Source organism: Dromiciops gliroides, chromosome 1 (genome assembly GCF_019393635.1).
Source record: "Dromiciops gliroides isolate mDroGli1 chromosome 1, mDroGli1.pri, whole genome shotgun sequence".
In the NCBI taxonomy this organism is placed as follows: domain Eukaryota; kingdom Metazoa; phylum Chordata; class Mammalia; order Microbiotheria; family Microbiotheriidae; genus Dromiciops; species Dromiciops gliroides.
This window is the reverse complement of record NC_057861.1, coordinates 149,555,798-149,580,798: the sequence shown is the minus strand read 5'-3', so window position 1 is coordinate 149,580,798 and position 25,001 is coordinate 149,555,798. Positions and strand designations below refer to the sequence as shown.

General features: G+C 38.5%; 1 pseudogene; it reads right to left on the bottom strand.

Annotated features, from left to right (window-relative positions):
* Positions 1-806: 806 nt before the first annotated feature.
* LOC122746648 overlaps positions 807-25,001 on the bottom strand; it is a 62,946-nt pseudogene continuing 38,751 nt past the window's right edge.

Below are 25,001 nucleotides of genomic sequence, written 5' to 3'. Positions count from 1 at the left end.
GTCACACAGCTAGTAAGTATCTGAAGTCGGATTTGAACTCAGGTCCTATTGAATCCAGGTTGCTTTATCCACTGCACCACCTAGGTGCCCCCTTATAATAGAAATCAATGGGAAAAAAAAATTTACTTTACTAAAAGCCTTACAGTCAACTTTTCTAAGACATAACTCAACTATGTCCCCATTCTTTTTTTTTTTTTCTGTAACTTTTTGGATCAAAGTTCTTCTTCCTTATCCCTCTGTCTCCTAGGTAATTGTGCTGTTTAAAACCTAATGTATGTCCTTACCTGCCCCCCCCCAGGTTTTGGGGAGAAACTAGCTAAGATTTACTGATAAATTCAGCAAGAATTTAGGCTTTTAAGTATTTATTAAAGAGTGAAGACAACACATGGAGTCCCATAACACAAGAAAAGTCTATCTACTTTGCTCTCTCTTTCACCAACTTGAAGTCCTGGATGAAAAAGGGCAAATCTCAGTGACTTCTCAAAGAAGCCCCCTGTGAAGCAGGAAGCAGGGTCATACACACACACAGCTCCAAGATAATTGGCTGGTAGCATTGATTGATATGACTTACAGGTAGTTCTATAGATATAACTTCCGGATGCTAAGTCACATGCTTTCTCCTCAGGGCAGAGCTGCCCTGGTTTTCACAATGTCTGTCTCAGTAGGGGGTGGCACCCTGATTCTCACAGTAAGATGTCTCATGTCTTTAGGGGCTGTCTTTGTCTTTAAATTTGCTGGTTGGCACAAGTTTTTTTAATAAGTTCAATTTATTGAGGATCTACCAGCTCTAAGTTGCCTTGGAAACTTTAAGCAACCTTTTTTTTTTTTTTTTTAGCAACATGGTCCTTTTTGAGTGGTAGCATGGAAGCTTTCTTCTCCTCCACAGTCTGAAACCAACCATGACCAAATTTAAAGGTGGTCATGATAAACTTCAATTCAATCTTCTCCAGGGCACAACATTTCATCTGTACCAGCTGACTTTCATAGGGTGAGGACACGCTTCATAGTCCCCAAAACCTTAGCCTTTCAGCATGATAAAGTCATTGGTTACTTCACCAAGGCTGACAAATCCTCCTAAAGGGTTAATGCTCTTATAAGACAGGTCAAATATGGGATACATTTTTAAAAATCAATTTCCCATCCTTGATCTGGTAGCCTTGGCCAATCTTGTAGATGTGTTTGTTGATCTCACTGTGATGGCAGTAGCCCTTCCAACTGACCTGGACCAGAGAGAATGCTTTAAGGGCAGAATGCCAAGCTCTGACACAGGCCACTTTATGTGGGCTTCAGTGGGTTTTTCAGGGTTTCGTTAGACACCAGGGGCTGATGACATCTTTGTAACCCTTGCCCTTGGTCACTCTAATAACCTCAATCTTCTCATCCTGCCCAAACACAGTAGACAAAAGCACGTGTTTCATTTGGGGTCAATCCAGTTTCTCATGCACACAGCCACCATCCACCTGGATCTCCATCAGGTGAGACTTCTACGTCAGAGGGAGCAGGCATATTTGGGTGTGAACAATAACTCAGATCACCTGGCAGTAGTTTTGTATGCTGGTGAAGTCCTTCTCTGTTACTAGCCATCATCTTTCAGCACTTGGTGAAGGCCTTCTTCTTAAATTTGTGTCTATTCTTATAGGGGCAGCTAGGTGGCACAGTGGATTCAGGAGGACCTGAGTTCAAACCCGGCCTCAAACACTTGACACTTACTAGGTTTGTGACCCTGGGCAAGTCACCTAACCCTCATTGCCCCGCAAAAAAAAATACCTCTTATACCATATATACATACATACATGTATACATACATAATCCACAATGCCCACAATGACCATGGGAGCTATCTCTATAGTGGTAACCACCTTGACCACATCCATCTTGTTCACCTTTGAGCCCAGGCCTATCTACTTACCAAATGATATGGGTCATATCTGCCTTAGAGTTCAGAAAGATTGTAAGGTGAATGGTCTCACTGGGGTCATCACTGGGGAAGCTCTTTCTTTACCTTCCCCCAGTTTATGCTGCTTCACTTGCAAGACAAGAATTCCAGAAACCCAAGCCTAGGAGCAGAAAACTTCTGGTGGGACATGTGCTGCCATAACTGCTGCTGACATGATCTGGAAGATTTGCATAAATTCTTAATGAATGTTCATTCATTCATTCATTCTAGAAAGCAAGGAATACTAGGAAGAAATACAGGAAAGAGTCCTGCTTTGAACTTTAGTTCTCTTCCTGTCTCTCTGACTGTATCTTCTCTGATTCCTATTCTTCCTCTTGCTCCTTAACTGTATGATTTCCCAAGTTTATCCCTTGGTTCTCTATTACTATATTTTTTCCCTATGAAATCCCATCATTTCTAATAGTGGCCTCTATTAGCTGTGTGATCTGGTCAGGTCACTGAATGACTCTAGGTCTCCATTTTATCATCTATAAAACAGGAGGGTTAGAAAAAAATGAAGTGCCAAATCCCTTTCAGTTCTAAAACTCTAGGTTCCTAACCTATCTTTGGTTACTTTTCCCCTTTTCCTCCTCCACTCAAGTAAGCCTTTCCATCACACCCCGCCCTTTGAATTTCATTCTGATTGTTCCTGCCTTTGCTGCTTACGAAGGAAACATCTCATTCTTATATTTTTACATCCTAGTAAAGAGTTACAAGAATTTTATATACTCCCCAAACTCTGGGTTATATTTAAAAGAATTCTAGGCTGGAATGTCACCTATTCTATTGCATTTAATAGGTTGCATTTTATATGTTACAGTAAAAACCTACACCAGGTGCGCTGTAGGCATGGGTATTTTGGAGTTTCCTGATTGCCCTTTCATATGTTGGGATTTACTTGAGGTTTTAATAGTATTTTTAGCTGACAGGTTTCTGGCCCCCTCCCCCAAATTCTAATAAACCTGCCATTAGCTGGGTTCCTTTTCTTAGTGGTAGATGATTACTTCTTACCTGGTAGGTCTAGGTTTCCACTTATAAATTGCTTGAATGAAATCTTTTGTTCCTCTTTGCAGGAGGAGAAAATAGGACCAGTGTCCCTGAATTTACACAGTTTATTTTCCTCCCCTGTCTCTCTTTTTGTAAGGCTTTTAAGTTATTAAGAAATCAACACATTGTGAATTATTCAACAGGCTGTGACAGATTCCCTTCCTATCAACTGAAGTCACTAGAGTATGTGTTAGAAGCCACTAGAGGGGTGGGGGAGAAGCAAATCTATTGCTCTACCCATGGCTGATCTTGAGTGTCAAACACCATAACTATCAATGATGCCTCCCTTTCTTTCTCCCACACCACACACTATGCAAAAGAAGGAGCAGTTGAAAGATCTTCACCATTCTAAAATTGGAATGTTTTACATGACTCGCTCTTTCTGCATCCTCAGCTTCCCAACAAGAATGATCCTCCTGCTGTTGTTCTTTTGCTTCCCCAGGGAATGTGGAAGAGAAATAGCCAGAGGAGTGGCAAATTATCTGAGACCATTGCCACACTTCATTGGAACATGGAAGGAAAACCAATTTCCCAAGCTCCAGTGATGGGAAAGAATAGTTCCTGATGAGGTAAAGTGTCCTTTCGGCCTTGATCTTTGGATTGTGAGAGTATCCAGAGGATCAGAGATTCAGAGGTGGAAAAGACTTTAATAGCCATCTAGTTCAACACCCTCATTTTCTAGTTAAGAAAACAAAGGCCCTCTTTGGCCTTGCACGTAATGAATCCTCATTGTTTTCGGCAGAATTTTGAAGTTCAATTTGTCTTGGCCATACTATATGAGTTAGTAAACTATTCCTGTCATTAAATCAAAATCTACCTCTCTGCACTATCTCTATCCTTTTGAGACAGGAATAAGACTAATCCCTCTTTTGTATTCCATCTCTTCAAGTACTTGAAGCAAACTACCATGCCTGTGGTAGTACTAATAATAACCAACATTTATAGAAAACGTTGAGATTTGCAAAGTGTTTTACAGATAAAATCTCAATTGATACTTGCAACAACCCTGAAAGGCAGCTGCTATTATTATCACTATTTTACAAATAAGCAAAGCAATGAAGCAGACAAAAGTTAAAGTGATTTCTCCAGTTACACAGCTAGTAAATGTCCAAGGAAGAATTTGAACTCAGGTCCTCCTCATTCCAAGTCTCTTCTCCAAGCTAAAGGTCTCAAGTTATTTCAAGCTATCTGCATCTAGTATGACTCCAGTCCTTTACTATCCCAATCACCCTTTACTGGTCTTTCTCTGTAATATCTTTTGCTTTACTAAAATATGACATTTCCAACTAAACACCATATTCCAGATGTGGTTTAACCCAACAGAGCACAAAGAAATTATGTATTACAAGCCTGGTTCTGAACATTCTTCTTCTCTTCATAACTTCCTAAAATAGCATTGGGTTTTTTTACTTCTGTGTCACATCGCTGTCTCATATTATTGAGCCTGAAGCACACGAAAGCTCTCACATATTTTTCACCCTGTTCTGTCCAGTCATGCTGCCTTCATTCTGTGTTTGTGAAGATGATCTTTTGAACCCAGGTATCAAACTTTACATTTATCACTACTAATTATGAATTCAATTTGGCTTATCAGTCAAGAGGACTGTGAAAGTATTCTGGATCCTGATTATATCATCTAATGCATCAGCTATTCCTTTCAGGTTTTTGTTGTCTGCAAATCTAAAAAGCATGCCTTCATCGTAGTCAATAATAAGTTGGAATATGTTGCCAGAAATAAAGAGTCTAGTGAATGCTGAAAGAAATAGGCCCTTTTGTTAGGGAAATTTAAGGCTTAGCTGTTAAACCCACCAAAGGACTTTAAAAGCCATCTACATTGGAGGAGGAGCCAGGCACAACTAGAAAAGGTACTAGGGCAGCACATGGACCTGCCCCACCTCCATACTAGACAGAAACAGAAACACACACTGATATAGAAATTGACACCACTGCAACTAGGTTGCCACCACACTGCAGTGAGGACTAAGAGGTTGCTGAACTGCTTTTTTGTTTCATTTTTCAGTCATGTCTGCCTCTTCATGACCTATTTGGGGTTTTCTTGGAAATGGTACGGTGCCATTTCTTTCTTTACCTCATTTTACAAATGAGGAAACTGGGGCAAACAGGGTTATGTGACTTGCCAGGGTAAGATAACAAGTAAGTAATCTGGATTTCAACTCAGAAAGATAAATCTTCATTACTTTAGGCCCTGCACTCTATCCTCTGCACCACCTAGATACCTCACTACACTACTAAATGACCTTGAAGATCCCTTCCATCCCTATGTCCATGATCCTATGATACAATCAAGTGAAATAATATTTGTAAAGGGATTGGCACAGTGCTTGGAATGTGGTAGCTACTATACAAATGGATATTCCCTTCCCTCCTTCCCTTTCCTATGAACCTTCAAATATCACCAGGGAGCCTTAGGCTAACTTAGTGATCAGTTGGCTCTAGGTACATATTGGGATGCATGGGTCTACATTCACTTCATGATTTAGGCAGCTGAGAAAACTTGATGCTGTGTGCAGTTAAGGAGTCAGAACCAAGCACAATTCTCTTCACTGAAGTCATAAGCAGGGAGACATCAACCAGTTAAGAAATTGGACAGTATTTGCCTGGAAGCTTCTAGGCAAAAATTGCAAATATGGCATTCTGGGGGAAAGGTAGGCCACAAAGAAGAGGCGGAGCTGGCTAAGGCTTAGACAAAGATTAGACAAAAACAACCAAATAGGTTTTTGATGGATGATATGAGCCCAATCGTTCATTTCTCTCAGGCAACCTATTTTGAAAGTGCATTCCTAGGAGCAATATTCTAAGAGCCACCAGCCAAATGCCTCTACTATCATCAATGGTAAAGATTTTGACATAGTAGAAGGCTAGCAGTAGCACTAGAAATCTTGGTATCGTCTAAATCTCAAAAGTAGTCCTCCCCAGCAAAGAGTCCTAGACCTGAAAGTATTCTCACCTCCCTAACTCCCCAACCAGAAAGTGTCTTCCACTGTCTAGTGACTCCTGGATAGTATCCTCTCCCCAAGAAGTGGGCCAGGAGTTGTGCATTATAATTTCCAAAGAGAGAAATAAACAGAAACAAGACGACATTGTACACAGTAGCATCAATATTGTAATGATGTTCAAATGTGAAAGACTTAGTGACTCTTACCAACACACTGATCCAAGACAATCCCAAAGGACTCAGGATGAAAAAATGCTATCCACCTCCAGAAGGAGAACTGAAGAATTCTGTAGATTGAAGCATATTGTTTTACACTTTTTTCGTTCTTCTTTTTGCAATATGGTTAATGCAAAAATATATTTCCATGACTTAACAAATCAAAATAATTATGATGATTTCCAGAAAGAACCTGTCTCTATGATCCCTTTTAATTTCCAAAAAAGTGGCAGGTGAATACATAAGAATATTTAGGTCTTGGTTTATGAGCATTCCTACATTTCACTGTTTCAAAGTGCCTCTGTGTATTGCAATTCCCAAACAAAAAAGGAGGTCTCTTTAGTTCCTTTTACATTAAAAAAATGTCACCAGCTAAAGAATTGCACTTCATGGAAGCACATTACAAAGCTAATAGAATCTATTTGAGAAATTGCTAATGCAATCAGATTTCAAGCAGACTTTGGAAATGCTCCCTATTTCACAGCACCAAGAGTATTTTTTCTGCACTGCTTATAGCTTCCAAACACCTCATTATAAAATCAACTCAAAGGGTGAATTCAGCAGCACCCTGTCTTGTCAGGGGAAAGAATCTGCTGCTTCTGTTTTCAAGAATTGTAGGTCTTAAATCCCTCCATCAATTCTGGGTAGTTGTGAGAAGCTCTGGGAAAAGAAGTGTGTGGATGCTGAGATGGTTGAGGCAACTTTGTGACTGTGGTGACTATGGCCCCTTAACCTTTCTAACATTCAGGCAATTCTCTAATAGTATGGATTATAGTCTGGTTATGCCCTACAGAGAAAGTTGTGTGGGATTTCAAATCAGAGGACCTGGATTCTGCCACTTTGTATAACCTTGGAGAATGCTAAGCTCTCTGAGTCTGTTTCTTCATGTTTAAAAATCAGAATGTTGAACTACATGACTTGTAAGGTCCCTTCCATCTCTGAATCTATGATTTTATGATCATTTTTTTCCAGCCACATTTATCCTTGAAGATATCATTTTGGACACTTTTTGCACACAAGACAACCTTTCAAAGAATCAGAAAAAAATCAGAGTGGGAAAGCATTTCAGCGACTAGTTTGACCCAAACTTAAAAAGCAATTCCTTCTATAGCATACCTAACAAGTGGTCATCCTGTCTTTACAGGATATAAACAGCAGCTCTCTTGGTTGTGGCAAAGAACTGGAAATTACAGAGGTTGCCATCAATTGGGGAATAGCTGTACAAGTTTTGATGTATGGTTATGATGGGATACTACTGTGCTATAAGAAATTATGAGTTCAATGATCTTAGAAATGCATGGAAAGACTTGCATGAAATGGTGAAGAGGGAGGTGAGCAGAGACAAGAGGAAATAGTAATAGCAAAATTGTTTTGAGAATGACTTTGGATGACTGTCATTTTGACCATTATAAATGCACAAATAAAAATAAAGGACAAATGAAGAAAGATGCTATCTGCATCCAGGGAAAGAACTTATTAATCAAAGTATGTATAGAATAATTTGGCACATATATACACACATACATACTTATTTGTGTGTAATGGTAGCCATTTCTAGGGTAGGATGGGAGGTGGAGAGAGAAAAAAGAAATTTACAAGATAACTTTGTTATATATTTGGAAGGAACAGCAGGTTGTACATAGTGGATTTGCAGTTTCATGTGGAATTATCTTTTTATTGTACTATGTTATGGAAATGCTTGTTTTATTCTATAAATTTAAAAAATAAATGTAAAATTTTTTTAAAGAAACATAATAGGAACTCAACAAATGCTTATCCCCTTCCCCTTCACCAGTGATGGGGAATCTACTACATTCTTAGGCAGCACACTCTATTTTTTGATTGCTCTTATCATCTGGAGTTTTTCCTTAGAATTCCCTAGTAATTAGAAGACCTGGATTCAGGTTCAGCTTCTGACAGTTACTGCCTCTGGGACTTTAGGCAAAGCACAAAACCTCCCTTGGCCTCTGTTTCCCTGTCTGTGAAATGAAAGAGTTGGAATAGATGTCTTCTGAGATCCCTTTCAGCTCTCAGTTTTTGATCCTATGATCTGTGATCCTAAATTCACCTTTTGCTGTTTCCACTCAATGTCCCTGGTTCTGTCCTCTGGGGCAAAAAACAAAAGTACAGGTACAATCCTTCTTCTATGGGACATTTCTTCAAATACTTAAGGAAAGCTAATATATCCTTCCTAAATCTCCCCTTCTATAGATTAGATGGTCCTAGTAGCTTCAAATGACTCTAATGTGGCATTATGGGCATATCAAAATTCTTCCCCGTTCTGGTTGCTGTCCTCCAGAAGCAGTCCAGTTTAATCAACATATTTCACAAAATGTTCTCAGAAATAAACACAACCACATAGGTGTGGCTTGATCAGACCAGAGTATTATGTGACTCATCATTCCTGGATATTAAACTTCTCTTCATATATCAAGATCATATTAGCTTTCTTGATTGTTATTTCATGCTATTGCCTCATATATAGTTGTGGTCCACTAAAGTTCCTAGATCACCCCTTTTTCTCAGATCTGTCAAGCTATCTTGTCAATATCTTTATTTTTTTAATTTCTCAAATTTCATAGTTAACAATTTGTTTAAACAGGTCTTGTTGACTTTGCTATAACTGGAGTTAGTATATCGACATGTTCACCTTTGTCCAAACCTGGTGTTTATTTTGAACTTTCCTCTGAGCTGAGTACTGAAACAACTAATTTTTGTTTTGTTTTGTTTTGTTTTGTTTTAGTGAGGCAATTGGGGTTAAGTGACTTGCCCAGGGTCACACAGCTAGTAAGTCTTAAGTGTCTGAGGCCATATTTGAACCCAGGTACTCCTGACTCCAGGGCTGGTACTCTATCCACTGTGCCACCTAGCTGCCCCTGAAACAACTAATTTTAAAGTCACTATCTCTGTAATTAGTCATTTCCTGTTGGTTACAATGAAATAGGTTTCCTTGTTTTTACATGCTATTTGCTGTTCATCAGATCCATTGCCTTCAAACTCTTTTATTTTTTTTTTCAGGGCAATGAGGGTTAAATGACTTGCCCAGGGTCACACAGCTAGTAAGTGTCAAGAGTCTGAGGCCAGATTTGAAATCAGGTCCCCCTCAATCCAGGGCCAGTACTCTATCCACTGCACTACCTAGCTGCTCCCCAAACTCTTTTCTTAATGAAAACATAGATTGTTTGGCAACATCATTCTTCCAGTCTCCTAAGCATGTAACTTCAGCATTATCTTCAACTCCCCACTCTATCCCACAAATCCAGTCAGTGGCCAGATCTTATGTTTCAAACTTCATCATCTTGTCTTCAAAAGCAGCTTCTCCTCTGGATTTCCCTCTCTGTGATAATGACACCACCAGCCTCACTCAAAACTAATCATCTTTTACTCTTATGCCTCATCTCCCTACTCTATTCAGGTAGAAATCCTATAGATATCTCGATGTAAGTCCTACCAGTTTTCTCTGGGTAAGTATAATGAGAGGGTTTAGAGATGCTGGACAACTTCATGAGATTCTTACATTTTCTAGATTAGAACATCCATAAGACCCCCTCCCCACCTCACTGTGCAGCTGGTGTAATTCAAATCAGCCTCTAAGTTGTTTTTTAAACATTACAGGCTGCTGAGCCAGGGTGAGAAAGAGCAGATGTCATTTCTCTTAGCTATAAGTTGGAATGGATGGAAAAAGGAGTTTAGTATCCATAGCTGGTCACAGAAGGAAATGACTTCACTCCTATTGCCCCTAACTCCAGAAAGTAGTATAATACATATATGTTATATGAGAAAGAGAGAGGAGATAGAGAAAGAGGTGAGGAAAAGGAGAAGAAAGGAGAGGAGGGGAGGGGAAAGACAGAGATAGAGACAGAAAGACAGAGACAGAGAACTGTGTCTTGCCTATATCAAAGACCCTTTCTTTGGTCTCCCATAGTTAGATGTTTCTAGCAAGGGAACTGTCCCCTCACCAGAACCTAAGTTCAAAAGCTCTCTGTCTCTTCCACTTACAAGATGTACCAGCAGAAGCTTCTCAATATTCAGAAAAAAATACTCACTAGGAAGTGGAAGAGCATCTTTCTTCCTCTCTGACCTCAAACACGTTCCTAAATGGCAGCCTGCTCTTCAACTCACTTAAGGTGACAGGTCAGCCTAGTGGAGAAAACCTTTTTATTACTAGAATGCAGTTCAGAACTAATTTGATGGCCCAAGAGAAACAATCCCAGTGCCTAGTAAATGGAGATCCACATTGCAACTGCTAGCAGCCACTGTTCAACACAGTTAGAAGTCAATTAAGGGAGGCCCAGGATTAAGACATCATGGGGACTGAATTATCTCCTACCAGCAGGAAAGCAGGGTTTCTTCAGTTCAAGTTCATGGTCTTCAGAGGAGCAGTGGTTTGGGGGAAAGGGGAGTTTTGGACAGGGAGGTGAAATATAGGAGCACCTTAAATTGAAGCAAGATTTATGCAGGAAGAAAATCGTTTTCATTCTATTTTAAGTATATAGCCACATCTTTGGTCTATATACTTTTTATTTTTTTAATTCATTGATTCTTTGTCTTTTTAAACCACTTTCATTTCAAAATTTATTCCTCCCCTCCCCATCCCCTATCCAGAGAACTATCTCTTGTAACAAAGAACAGAAAAGTAAGGGAGGGAAAAGAGTTTCACTAAATTAACCCATCAATGGACTGACAATATATACAATGTTCTATACCCATAGCACCACATCTGTCAAATGCAGGTATTAGCGTGTATTTTCTCATATCTTCTTCAAGATCAAGCATGTTTATATTGAGGCAGCATTCAGTTTCTTTTTTTCCTTCTTCTTCTTGCTCTATTCACTTAGATGGTTGTAGTCATTGCCTGGTTGTTGTATTAGTTCTGCTTAATTTGTCTTGCCTCTGTTCATATGGCTTCCAATGCTTTTCTACATTCTTCATATTCATTATCTTTTGTGCTACAGTAATATTCTGTAACATTCTATCTAACACAATTTTATTTAGCCATTTCCTAAAATGATGGGCAACTTACTCTATGTTCTTTGCTACTATAAAAAAAAGCTGTTATCAATATTTTAATTTACATAGGAACTTTATATCTTTAACCTCTTCGGGGCATATGCCTACCATTTTAGTCACTAAGTATAATTACAAACTACTTTGAAAAAACATTTTGACCAATTCATAAGCTTTACCAATAATGTGCCTGTCTTTTCATGACCCCTTGACACTGGCTGGTCTCATAATTATTTACTTTCTTTTGTTGGGTTTTTTAAATTATTTACTTTAAAATATGTTTGTGCCTATTTTAGTGAACTACATGAAAAAAAAGCTTACCACAGTAGCATTTCTCTTTTTCAGAGGATACCTTATCTATTATTTCTTTTTATACTTACAATAGCCATGTGAAATAAGTCAAATTAATCTTAACTGCACTGTATGTATTTTGAAAGCTTAATCGACTTGTCCAAGGGTTCATGAGTTCTAAGTGGCCAAGCTGAGATGCAAGCCATGAATTGAGACACAAGCTCAGATCCCATTCCCTTTACTACCAGCACATGAGATATCTTTCCACTAAGCTACAGTACAGCATTATTGATTATCCTCACAATACTTGGCCAATGATTTCTCCATATGTTTTCCATATATTTAGGATAAAATAGGTGAAATAAAATAAAAGTTTAATTAGGAGAAATACAGACCCAACAGTGAAGTTCATGGCCAGTTTCTGGTACTTGGAGTTATTCTGTGGGTTTCTATGAGACTAGGATGATGCCAAAAATGGATGAAGGCTATAAAAACCAACCAGGATGCAGGTGTTGTGTCATTTTCTCAGGGCAAGTTTTGCAGGAGTTGGCATGGATATGATAGATGAAATCCCCAAACCAAAATTCTTACCCAGTGGCTTGTGGCTTTGGATAGAAAACACTTCTGTACACCTGCAGCAATCAAGGAAAACATCATGGGAGGCAAGGAATGGAGATGAACACCTTTCTTTCTTTCAAAGAACACTGAATTGTTGTGAGACATTGTTAACTAGAGAATGATGCACCTTGATTATGCTGATGCCCTTTTGCCCATTTGTGCAGAGTCTAGAACCTAAAACTTCAGAGTTTCACTTATGCCCCATAAATCAAGAAAGAATAAACAGTAAAGAAGGGTTAATGGAACATGAACTAGGTTAGCATTCAGAGTACCTAGGTTCAAATATTGACACTATTATTTACCATCACTGTGAACTCAAACAAGTCACTTAACTGATGTGGGCCTCAGTTTCTTCATCAATAAAATTAAGGGGTTGAACCAAGTGACCTCCTAGGTCCCTTTCAGCTCTGAATTTATGATCCTAAATGCCATTATAAATTATAATAATGCTTTCATGAAAAATAATGGAATCATAAATGATCAAGGGATGGTGAAAAAACAGCATATGAATGTATTTGGTGGAGGGGTACTATGGATTGGGAAATAGCTAACTGGTATGGTAAATAGAGTACTGAGCCTTGAGTCAGGAAGATCTGAGCTTTAGATAAATCCAGCTTCAGATACACATTAGTTGTCTAACCTTGGGCAAGTCACTTAACTTCTATCTCAATCTCCTCAAATGGTGATAATAATAACACCTGCCCCCAAGATTATTATAAGCATCTAATGAGATAATATTTGTAAAGCACTTAGCATCTAGGACCTGGCACATAGTAAGTACTATGTCAATGCTAGCTAGCTAGCTATCCGTAGTAGTAGTAGTAGTAGTAGTAGTAGTAGTAGTAGTAGTAGTAGTAGTAGTAGTAGTAGCAGTAGTAGTAATTGTCATTGTATGGTGGTGGTACTAGTTTGGTACCAGTAGTAGAACAAGAGTTCTAGAAACCAATTTGGAGTTAGGCAAAGAAAGTGATTAAAATACCCATATCCTTAGACCCAGAGATTCTACTCCTAGGCATATATCCCAAAGAGGTAATTGGCAAAAATAAAGACCAAATATAACAAAATAGTTATGGCAGAACTTTTTGTGACAGCAAATAACTGGAAACAAAGTAGATGTCCATTGACTATGGAATGGCTAAATTACTTGTGATACAGGAATGTAATGGAATATTACTGTGCTATAAGAACAATGAACATGTTAAATACAAAGAAGTATGAGAAGGCATACAAATTGCTGTAGAATGAAGTAAGCAGAGACAAGATACAAATTGTGTCTAATTACATACTGTGCCTGCCATAATGTAAAAGGAAAGAACAACCACAATACAATTGAAAATTATTGTTGCAAAAGAATAAAGAATGAGCTTAGCCACAAATAAGCTATATGCTTATTTTATATATATTTATTTTATATACTTATTTTATATACTCCTTTTGCTGAGGTGGGAGTTTAACATTGTATAACATCAGATTTCTTCTATGTATTGGTTTTGTTAGATTTTTTTTTTCTTTTGGGTGTCTGTTATAAGGGATGACTCTTGGGAAGAGGTGATTTGGTGGAGTGTCTAAGTGACAAAACAAAAGTGATGTTTAACAAAAATGTTAAAATCTATTTTTAAAAAGCAACAGGGGGCAGGTGGCTCAGTGGATAGAGCACTGGTCCTGGAGTCAGGAGGACCTCAGCTCAAATCTAGCCTTGGACACTTGAAACTTTCTAGCTGTGGGACCCAAGGCAAGTCACTTAACCTTGATTTCCCCATATAAAAAAATTTAAAAGTAACAAGGTAGCCTTTACTTTTTTCATGTGCTTCAAGGAACCATTTCATTGATACAAGCATTCTCTCCATCCATGGAAAATCTGTCAAAATATTTTAGACTCATTTCTGTGAGCCAGGGAGATTGCCCACCTGGTAGCTGACCTTTTGGTAATGAACATTCCCAAACTGAGCTAGGTTGCTCTTTAGATGACAGGCATGCAGGCCCATACCTGCAGCTTTTCCCCCCTTGTAGAATAGTCCTACCTTGTGCAATGTGTGCATAGTCCTGTAAAGAATTAATTGTTATTTGAGGTTTTTATGCCTCAGCGCGCACTGGTCTAGGGCTCCGCAAACCACATGGTGCTCCACCCACTGGCTGTTGCCATTGCCAGGACTCTGGCACCTCACATCATCACCACTCACCAACGTCTACATGGGCCTGGCACAATTATAATGATTGGAAGCCTAGTGAGGGCAGTCATGTGACTGTCAGAGCGGCCATCCCATTGGCTGGGACTATGTGGGGGTGTTTCTAGGTTTGGGGGGAGGAGAATTGGGCATTCTAGGTGGAAGCTGGAAAGTGACAGGCGTACTGCTGTGTATTTTCAGCTGATTCCTGGGTGGTGGTATTTTTTCAGGTATTATAATTTCCCTTCCCCATTTTATTTCCTTTCCTTTGATCCTACTGATCCTGTTTTTGTTTTTTTTGTTTTTTAAGTTCATTTTTGTTAAAATAAATTTTGTTCTGTTTTGAGGGAGGCTGCTGGTCTCCTTCCTTGCCCGAATATTGCAGTGAGCCGCTTAACTAGCACTCCCCAATTAAAAATTGGTCCCCACAGTCCCAAGAACTAAGAGTTACTTCCCCATCATAAAGCTATATAAAATTTTCCTAGTTGTGGTTGCTTCCCTTTGGCTCAGTTCACATGTCTTTGAATTCTATTTATTCTCAGTATTTATTCTTTTATAAATATGTGATTATAAATAAATAAATGTATATATATATTTATATATAGTGTATGGAGATATACACAGATATATAAGGAGAGAGAGAGAGAGAGAGATACATATATACATATGTGTATATATTTATATACTCTCCCTCTACCCATCAGGATCAAAACTCTACCTTGATCAACATCAGGTGTGTGAAGGTAAGAACAATTTTTTTTTATATTGTTTCTTTTGTATCCCTAGTGTCAAGTACAGTGCCCATTACATAGTAAATATTCCATAAATGCTTCTTGAATTGAATATTTTAAAATAGAGTATAAGATTCAGAATAACAATATTTGCCCTCTTTTTTCACCAAAACCGGTAGATTTCGACTCCTATCCTTGCTCAGGTTGGTCATGCCTAATCCAAGTTCATTAAGTTTATTAAGCCAGATGGTTAATACTCATTAAGCCAAATTCTTATTAAGCCAAAACCTGTGATGGAAGCAATGTCCCTCCTTGATATCAATTTTATCAATAGCCTACATGCCAGGTCCACTTTTAACCAGTAAACATTTATTAACCACCTACTATGTGACAGACGCTATGCTAAGTGCTGGGGTTATAAAGAAAGGCAAAAGACAATCCCTGCTCTCCAGGAACTCACAGGGATAATGGAGGAAACAACATGTAAACAACTAGTGTAAACAAGCTTTCTACAGGATAAATTGGAAATAACAATGGGAAGGCACCAGACAAGAGATCAGTAGAAATTAAATGCGAAAACATGGGGGCTCTGAAAACTCCAGCTAGATTCTCATCCTGCATGACAGGAGCCAACACTCCAGAGAGTGAGGGAGGAAAAGGAGTTGGACAAGGGAGAATACTCCTGACTGTGTACCATACTCTCACCATGGTATCCTAGGATGAGAGCTTTCCTGGGGCCTCCATCAGGGACTATGTATTCAATCAGAGCTTCTCCATTCTTCCCTTGTCTCCTCCAGATGACTGTGAAACTTTATTGATTTTTTCCCAAGATGTGATTTCTTACCTGGGGCCTGCTTTTTTTTTTTTATTTAATTAGCCGAAAGAGAATAGAGTTTAGAGTTTAAAGACCTATTTGGGTGCTGGTTCTATCACTTAAAAATGGTGTGATATTAGATGTACTAGTTCATCTTTCTCTAAGGTTATACTTCTTCAACTATAAGACAGGGCTGATGACATATATTGTATTTACTTCACCAGGTTATTATGGGGAGCAAATAATACAATATGCATAAAGCACTTTTTAAAGTGCTCTGTAAGTGTGACCTATTATAACCATTATTAGCATTGTCATTCAACAAATCTTCATTAAACATCTGCCAGAGATTGTCACCATAGAAGATTAAACCAGTACCAAGGAAGAATGGAATCATTGGCTCTAAAGCTAAAGGGGACCTCAGAGATCACCTAGTCCAATAGATAAGAAAAGCAGTTAGAAAACAAGGCGCCTATCTTCAAGGTGCTTACATTTAAAATGTAGAGGAAAAGACACATAAAACAGGGGAAGAAAGCAAAAGCTTACTAGTTACTAGTTACATAATACAAAGGGTAATGGAATAATAAAGTAAGGGAGTCATCAGAATGAAGTGCCATTAGTCACTGAAAGCTTCTTATTCAAGACAGTTCTGAAGCCAAGTCTCAAAAAAGTGATGGACATCGATTGATAATGAGGAGCAAAAACATGCCAGGGACGGGGCAAAATGTAAGCAAAGGAAGGTAGCTGTGTATGAATAAGACCAGTTCGTGGGGAGAAAAGGAAGACTAGACTATGGAGAAGATAGAAAATAATGTGACTTGACATTGGTATGGGAATTAATGTTGGAGTAATAGATGAAAGGTACTGAGGGCTAAGTCAGGGTGTTTAATAATGAATAATTTAATTTTGTTCCAATTATTCCATCCCTATTTTTTAGATGGTATTAGAAGACTTGTATTCAAATCCTGCAATATGATACCTACTGACAGTATGACCTTATCAAGTCATTTCTCTACCCTGACTGAACCTCAGTATTTTCATCTTTAAATGGGGTTAATAACACTTCTAGTACCTACTTCTGTCACAGCATTGTGGTGAGGCTCAAAGCATATAATGCATATAAAACTCTATGCAACCTTTAATCACATATTTCTGAAAACATCTTTATATGTTTAGAGACATGTGTCTCTCCTTTTTTCTCATCACCTCACCCTCATTTGATTTTATTTGGTATAATTCAAGAGAGATACACTCAAAATACCATTCAGGAGCAGTGTTTGGTTCTACAGTGAGAAATAAAAATATTTCAAGGCTTATGCTCCGGAGAGGTAGAGCATGGGATTATGGAAATGTCTTACTTCAGTTCAGTTTCTGTCAGAAACTTAACCCAAAAGTTGGACTTCAGTGACTCATTTTATTGCCATATTAGGAATCACCCTGTTGGAAAATGTACCACTTTCAAGTCCAGTGTCCCCTGTAAACTTCTTTCTGCCCCTACCTTCCTGGATGTCACATTTCAAATTCATTTTTCCTTTTGTTCCAAATGTAATGAGATTGCTATCAGACCTAATGAGACTGACTCCTGTCATTTCTTCACACTTTTCCTATCTAGCCTACTACATTTCTTTCTTTGTCAAAGGATGCATGCATTTAGTTAAGAAAATTAAAAATCAGTGGATTGAGCACCAGTCTTAGATTCAGGAGGACCTGAGTTCAAATCTGGCCTCAGACACTTAACACTTACTAGCTGTGTGACCCTGGGCAAGTTACTTAACTCTCATTGCCCTGCAAAAAAAAAATTAAAATCACTCATGTTGCAGAAGTTTCCTATAATTAAAAAAAAATATCCATTTAATTCAATAAACTTTTGGGGGGGCAGGGCAATGAAGGTTAAGTGACTTGCCTAGGGTCACACAGTTAGTACGTGTCAAGTGTCTGAAGCCGGATTTGAACTCAGGTCCTCCTGACAATAAACTTTTTATTAAATACATAGTATTGCATGGTTCTGAGAATACAGAGATAAGCAATGACACAGTTCCTGCCCTCACTGATCTTATAATCTACTAGTAGACCTAACAACTTCAGAAGTAAAATTCTTTCTTTACAAAAGCCAGCACAATTATCATATAGTTTCTTTTCTTCAGTTCAATTCATCTTATATCTATTAAGCACCTGCCATGTGCCTAGTGGAGGCAGCTAACTGGCTCAGTGGATAGAGTGCTGGGCCTAGAGTCAGGGAGACCTCAGTTCAAATCCAGCCTTAGACACATACTAGCTTTGTGACCATGGACAAGTCACTTAACCTCTTAATTTAATTGCCTTAATCCACTTAATCCATTTAAATTACTACTGATAAAGGAAATGCCAAACTGCTCCAGTATCCTTGCCAAGAAAACCCAGTATGGTCCATGGTGTCACAAAGAGTCAGACAAGATAATAACAATGTGCCTAGCACTATATTAGGGATACAAAAATAGAAATCAAAACCAATCCCTGCCCTCAAGGAACCTGCATATTTTTGAAGGATATACAACAGCTAGTAAATGACAGATTGCTCTCCCATGTCAAAAAAAAAATGCCACTATAGAATCATTTTTCCTCTTTGAGGCATAACAGGTTTTATGTCCCAAAAGAATCCTGGGAAAGTCCCAAAAGCCTGGGCCTCCATCACCAAGCTGTGACTGACTGCTCAAGCATAGAACAAGAGTTTGAACTCCAAGGGAGATGCTGTAGCTGTGAACCCAAAAGGGTTCTTACAGCCCTTTCCCAGACTTTTGCTATGATTTGGCTACCTACCCCTCATACAGGAGACTCCTTCACTACCTGCTGACTCTGACACCTCTGCCATGACAAGTTCCCATACCCCCATAGAAATTCCCCTCTAATTCTAGAGTGACCTTTCCAGCTGGATGGCAGGTACCTCCACTGCTAGCCATTACCCCTGCCCTGCCCTCCCTGAAATCCTATCATTGGTATTCTCATCCCCTTTCTAAGCTTCCTGCTCTGACCATACACAAGAGACACTTATTTTCAGAAAGCTATCCTTAGGGCTTTAACCATACTTTCTCAGAGGACTAGTTCTCCAAACTTCCCTGGCTTCTGGGGCTGGTTTTTAAAGTAGAAAGCAATGCACCTCCTTTAATTCTTAAATTTCTATTTATAAAGAGGCTCCATAATTTCAGACCTCATGGGCAGACTCACACTGTTGGAAACTGAGGGAACTTCTCTTTCTTGACCCATTCAAGCAAGTGTTTATCTTGAAACTCAGTGAGGGGGCAGGTAGGTGGCATGGTGGATAGAGCACTGACCCTGAATTCAGGAAGTCCTGAGTTCAAATCCAGCCTCAGAGACTTGACACTTATTAGCTGTGTGACCCTGTGCAAGTCACTTAACCCCAATTGCCTCACCAAAAAGAAAGAAAGAAAGGAAGGAAGGAAGGAAGGAAGGGAGGGAGGAAGGAAGGAAGGAAGGAAGGAAGGAAGGAAGGAAGGAAGGAAGGAAGGAAGGAAGGAAGAAAGAAAGAAAGAAAGAAAGAAAGAAAGAAAGAAAGAAAGAAAGAAAGAAAGAAAGAAAGAAAGAAAGAAAGAAAGAAAGAAAGAAAGAAAGAAACTCAATGAGGCTTATAGTGAGGCCATCCTGCTTACCTGTGCTCTCTCCCACTGTTCCCACAATACATCTTCTGCTCACACTAGCACCCCTCCTATGAATTTTGTAGTTTGGGGCAGGAACCCTGCTTGTTCTTTCATCCACCTTCTTCCCTCAAGCAGCAGGTTTAGGTTATTTAAATTAAGTAGGATGATTTCTAGAAGGAGTAGGAGAGAGAATCAATTATTTCTTTTTTTGTTTTGTTTTTTTGTTGTTGTTGTTTTTTGGTTTTTTGGTTTTTTTGGTGAGGCAATTGGGGTTAAGTGACTTGTCCAGGGTCACACAGCTAGTAAGTGTCAAGTGTCTGAGGCTGGGTTTGAACTCGAGTCCTCCTGAATCCAGGGCCAGGTGCTCTATCCACTGCGCCACCTAGCTGCCCCGAGAATCAATTATTTCTAATACAAGTTCAAGATACCAGGAAAGAGGAGTGATCTGCAGTCTATGCTATATTGTAATTATAAATAACTTATATTTCAGGCCAGCTGATTTAGAGGTCCTAAGCTTCTAAAAACTGAATAGTGACTCAAGGAGGTGGCCAGTTAGGATATATGGGGAAGGAGGAAGCAGGTAGTTTACTCTACTGATAACCCCTCCACCAGCACCACCACCAAAAAAAATGCACTCATATGTATATAATCAAGTTCAAAACTCCATCACTATTACCATGACAGAAGAATATGACTGTCACTTCCTTCCCTTACCTACAATGCCCTTCTTCCCCTGTTCATTTCAAACAATATAAACTAGATACAGATGGTAGAGTAGGTGAGGTAGTACCAATATGTGATTTGACCCAGGCCCACATTTTCTAGGTATTAGACTTCCAGGTAACTTTCCAGGCATCAGATATGGCTTCCAGATATCACAAAGGATCACAGATCTCAAGCCAAAAGGGACCTCAGACATCATTTAGTTCAACATGTTCATTTGATAGATAAAGAATATGAGCTCCAGGATTGGTGACTTGCCCAGGCAACTGAGGCAAGGGTAACACAGGCAAGAGTTACACAGGCAGTGGAGGCAGGATTTTTGAACCCAAGTTTTCTGATGCCAGAGTCAATACCTTTTTTTATCTTGTAGAAATAACCCGATCTCACATCCATTTCCCAGGTATGGCCTAGAAATTGAATCATGGATAGAAGATGATAACTTCTGTGACAATTCCATTCTTAATTCTACTTTTGCCAAGGCAAAAAATCTTCAGGAGGTGGTTCTTATCTCTCCTATTAACCAGCAGAGGATTATTTGCATTCCAGTGCCCTGGTGAATGGCCATTCCCCTTCAAAAGGAAAAAGAAATCACAGGAAAAACAATATAATTCTGTTGTTACTTGGATCATCAATTTAGATCTAGAGAAGACTCCAGAAGCTATCTAGCACAATTTGCTCAGTTAACAGAAAAGGAAATGGAAATGCACAGAAGTTAAATGGGGCAGCTAGTTGGCACAGTGCTTAAAGCACTGGGCCTAGAATCAGGAAATCCTGAATTCAAATCCAGCCTACGATATTCACTGTGTGACCCTGGGTAAGTCACTTAACTGCAGTCTGACTTAGTTTCCTCCTCTATAAAATGTATAAAATGGTTGTTTTTAGGCTGAAGACTATATTTATAAAGCACTTTGTACGCCTTAAAATTAGATGATAGATAGATAGATAGATAGATAGATAGATAGATAGATAGATGATAGATGGTGTGTATATATTTAAATGCTACTTATTATTAAGTGATTACCAAAGTTATACAGAAAATAGAAAAGATAAGATTTGAACCCAGTGCTTCCAATGACAAAGGCAGGTAGTTTTAGACACAAAGAAAAGAATGTATATAGCCAAAGGACAGAGCATATCTGTAGATTCTTGGACAAGGCTCCAAAAGGAATGTTATTTACTTATGCATGTTTCCAAAAAGAATGAAAAATACTTTTTTTTTTTCTGGGGTATGTGAAAAAAAATTCCCTAGAATACATTATCGGTGGCTGGTAGATGACACAGTGGTTAAAGGACCAGCCCTGGATTCAGGAGTACCTGAGTTCAAATGTGGTCTCAGACACTTGACACTTACTAGCTGTGTGACCCTGGCAAGTCACTTAACCCCCATTGCCTGCAAAAAAAAAAAAGAATAATAGACTACATTATCAGGAAGGAGTAATCGTCTTGGCTGCCCTGATAGCTAACTAGGAAGAAAACCTCACTGAAAATTTAAACAAATTTAATATAATAAATTGTGAGTAAAAGGTGCTATCTAGCCAAAGATCTTTTTTTTGAATCTGTAATTTTTTAAAGTTTGCACTTAGTTGGAAGGGAAATGTAGGGACTATCTTGCCTCATTTTCAAAATCCCCAGGTAATTAATGTCACAAATATTTTGGACTCCATTCTTTTCCATGCACTTCACAGATCATGCTGTTCTCTCAGCCTTCCTGTTAGGGTAAATGGCATGGAGAGTATTACTCCTCCCCACCCAATTCTCTCCCAGATAAATAAACCAGAGACCCAAAGAGATAGAACAGGTAGTGAGGCATAATGAAAAACACACACATAAAAAAAACAAACTTGGAGTCAGAAGGCCTCACCACATTTTGACTCTTCTAGTAGTTTGTGGATTTAGAGACAGAAAACCTGTGATGAAACCCGGTCTCAAATAATGGCAGCTGTGTGACCTTGGACACTTAATCTTTCTGAGAGTCAGTTTCTTCATCTCCAAAATGGGGATAATTCAAAAGAATAATATCTAACTGAAATAAGTATAGAATGTCTAGAGAGCTTTGCAAACCTCAAAGGAGTATATAGATGCGAGCTGCCATTTTCATCATCAATGGTGGATGCTGCAACAGCAGCAGCATCACTTATATGACTAAACTTGGGCTAGCCTCTTCCTCTCTCTCTGGGCCTCAGTTTACTCATCTGTAAAATAAGGGGATTGGGTTAGATGATCTCTAAGGTCCCTTAATAGCTTGAAATCCTATGATCTTATGAAGTGATTTAGCCAGGATTACAAAACTAATTATCCAGGATTAGGACCCCAGGCTCTTGATTCTTAGTCCAATGTTCTTTCCATTGAGTCATGTGATTATACTAGTCTGATATTAGCTATGGAATTCCAGTTAGTCCTGATCTCCAATTCAACTGCATTTTTTTTACTCTCTTGGGACCCCAAAGATAAATCTAATCTGTTGTTAGAGATAAAGAATGCAGTATTTAATTCGAGAGAGAAAGTAAGTCTAAATATAAATGAGGTTCTTGATTCTCATGAATGATTTTAATTCCTTGAATTTATATAGCATTTTTTTATGGAGTTAAGAAAGGTTTGTAGATTCTCACTATTCCTCATCCCTACCCAAGAAACTGGCTATACAAAGTCACAAAAGGCAACTTTCATTATACTTGGTTTCCAAATACTAAGGATAGTGTAAATGAAAAAGGTCCCAGGGTCACTCAGCATATTGGTAACATATTTGTCAGTCTTGTGCAATTTCCTATTTAATCCCATTTTCTAAGGTACCATGAAAGTTACACGATTATTACATGATTTGGTGTTTCCAAATATTCCACTGATCCAATGGATCTGTGATAAAATCATAGATGTTGGTACTCTCTGTTATGATGAAGAATAGGATGCATCAAGGTCTGATTATTCTGTGCAACTCTTATCTATGTATACCTACAAATCTTCTACCAGGGATTTGCTCAACCTATTAGGATGCTTTCTTCCCATTTTCTCCATGTTATTTGGATACCTTTGGATATATGAAACTAATGCAAATGTTCATAGAACCATACTGAAACTATATCTATGTATATGGAGATGCAAAAGAAATAAAACTATAACTGAGTTAAATCCTTTGTACATTAAGAATTAGACTCAGTGTTGCACTATACAGTGAATTTAATGAGGGCATATTGTGTTTTATTTCTTCTTGAATACTTTCCCATCACCTAGCACAATGTTTTGCCCAGAGAAGGGATTTAAAAAACAGTAGATGGATAGATGAATGGATGAATTGATGAATACCATGGTTCTTCAAACTGAGACAATGCAAAATAATGCATCATGGCTGTATCACTGGAAAATATGAGAAATCCTTTGCAAAAGTTTGTTGGCTGATAGAAGACTGTGTTCCACTAATGCATTTTAAAATTCTAACAAAGGGATTCATAGAAAGACTCTTCCAAATACTGGCATTGATGCCTGTAGAATATTGCCTTACTAACAGGTTTCTTCACCTTAAATAGGTTCGGGTAAATTGCTTTAACTTACCCCTCTTTATGCAGACAACATAACAGAAGTTGATTTCCACTTAAGGTTAGAATTGTAGGCCATTTCTAATTGACTAAGCATATTGGACCAGATTCCTATAGTTCATGCTGCTCACATCCTAAAATCTGCAGCCTCTTCTTAGGAACACTGCTAAAAATAGTACAAGCCCGCACAGCCTAAATGCCTGTGCTCCATCCCCAGCCCTAGCTGTTGTAAGTGCTTTGAAATGGCTGTCCATATTTTAGTCCTGTCAGGATTCAGTGGATCTAATCTCTTTGATATTGCTGAATGTATTTCCATTAAACAGTTATGAACAAACATGCTATATTGCTGAGAAGGGATTGCTAAATATGGTGGGGGGGATGAAATGCTCTTAACCTTGGTAGGTAGGTTTTGTACTGCATTATTCTCATATGGTTTAATTCCATTATTTAAAGCATGCAAAATAAATAAATAAAAATGAGCTGACATAAGTGGCAATATAATATTCCTTAATCTGCAGTTCATAGTGCATTTAAAAATAATAATTTTGAAAGGGGGCAGTTGAAAACATCTGATCTGAAAATGCATATTTTGCTTATTCCAGTGTTTGTTGACTTGAAGGCTTTGAGGTCAGCACAGTAAATATTCAGTTTGCCTGGCACAAACTGTGCAGGAATCTAATAGAAAGCAATATTGTTGAAAATGGATATCAATTGAAAACAGAGAGCAGTGTCAACTATTCCCCACTGGGAGCAGACAACAATAAAACCAGCCAAGCATTACACAGCCGAGCCTGCCAAATGTCATTAGAGTGTAGAAAAAAGGGAAGGAGCATGCCAGGGAAAGAAGCACTTTGCTTTATTTTCCCCCCACCAATTTCAGGAGACAAAAAATGGTAGGTAGGGTTGGGAAGGAGGGACCAAAAAGCCTACCACCCTAAAATTATCTGAGCTGCTGTCATTGAGGTCTTGGAACTAGAGGATATTGGGTTTTTTTTTCTTTTTGGAGGAGGGGGAAGTCTCAAAGAATTAGCCATCCTTTTTAGCTGAAGACTTTTCCTAATAACTCTTATCACTGTACATCTGGAAGCAGCAAAACTCACTCTGCTTAAAAATAACATTTAGTATCATTTGTGGAAGTCTTGTTACCAGGATCATATAAAGAAAATAAATCTAGTCTTCAACATACATGCTGAAATGTTTGTGAAAAACATTTTCCCTTTTTTCTTTCTTCTTTCCCTTCTCACTCCCTCTTTATCCTTTCTTCCTCTTTCTTTCTTTCCTCCCATCATATATTTTCTCTCTTTCCATTTTCCTTCAATCCTTTCTTTCTTCATT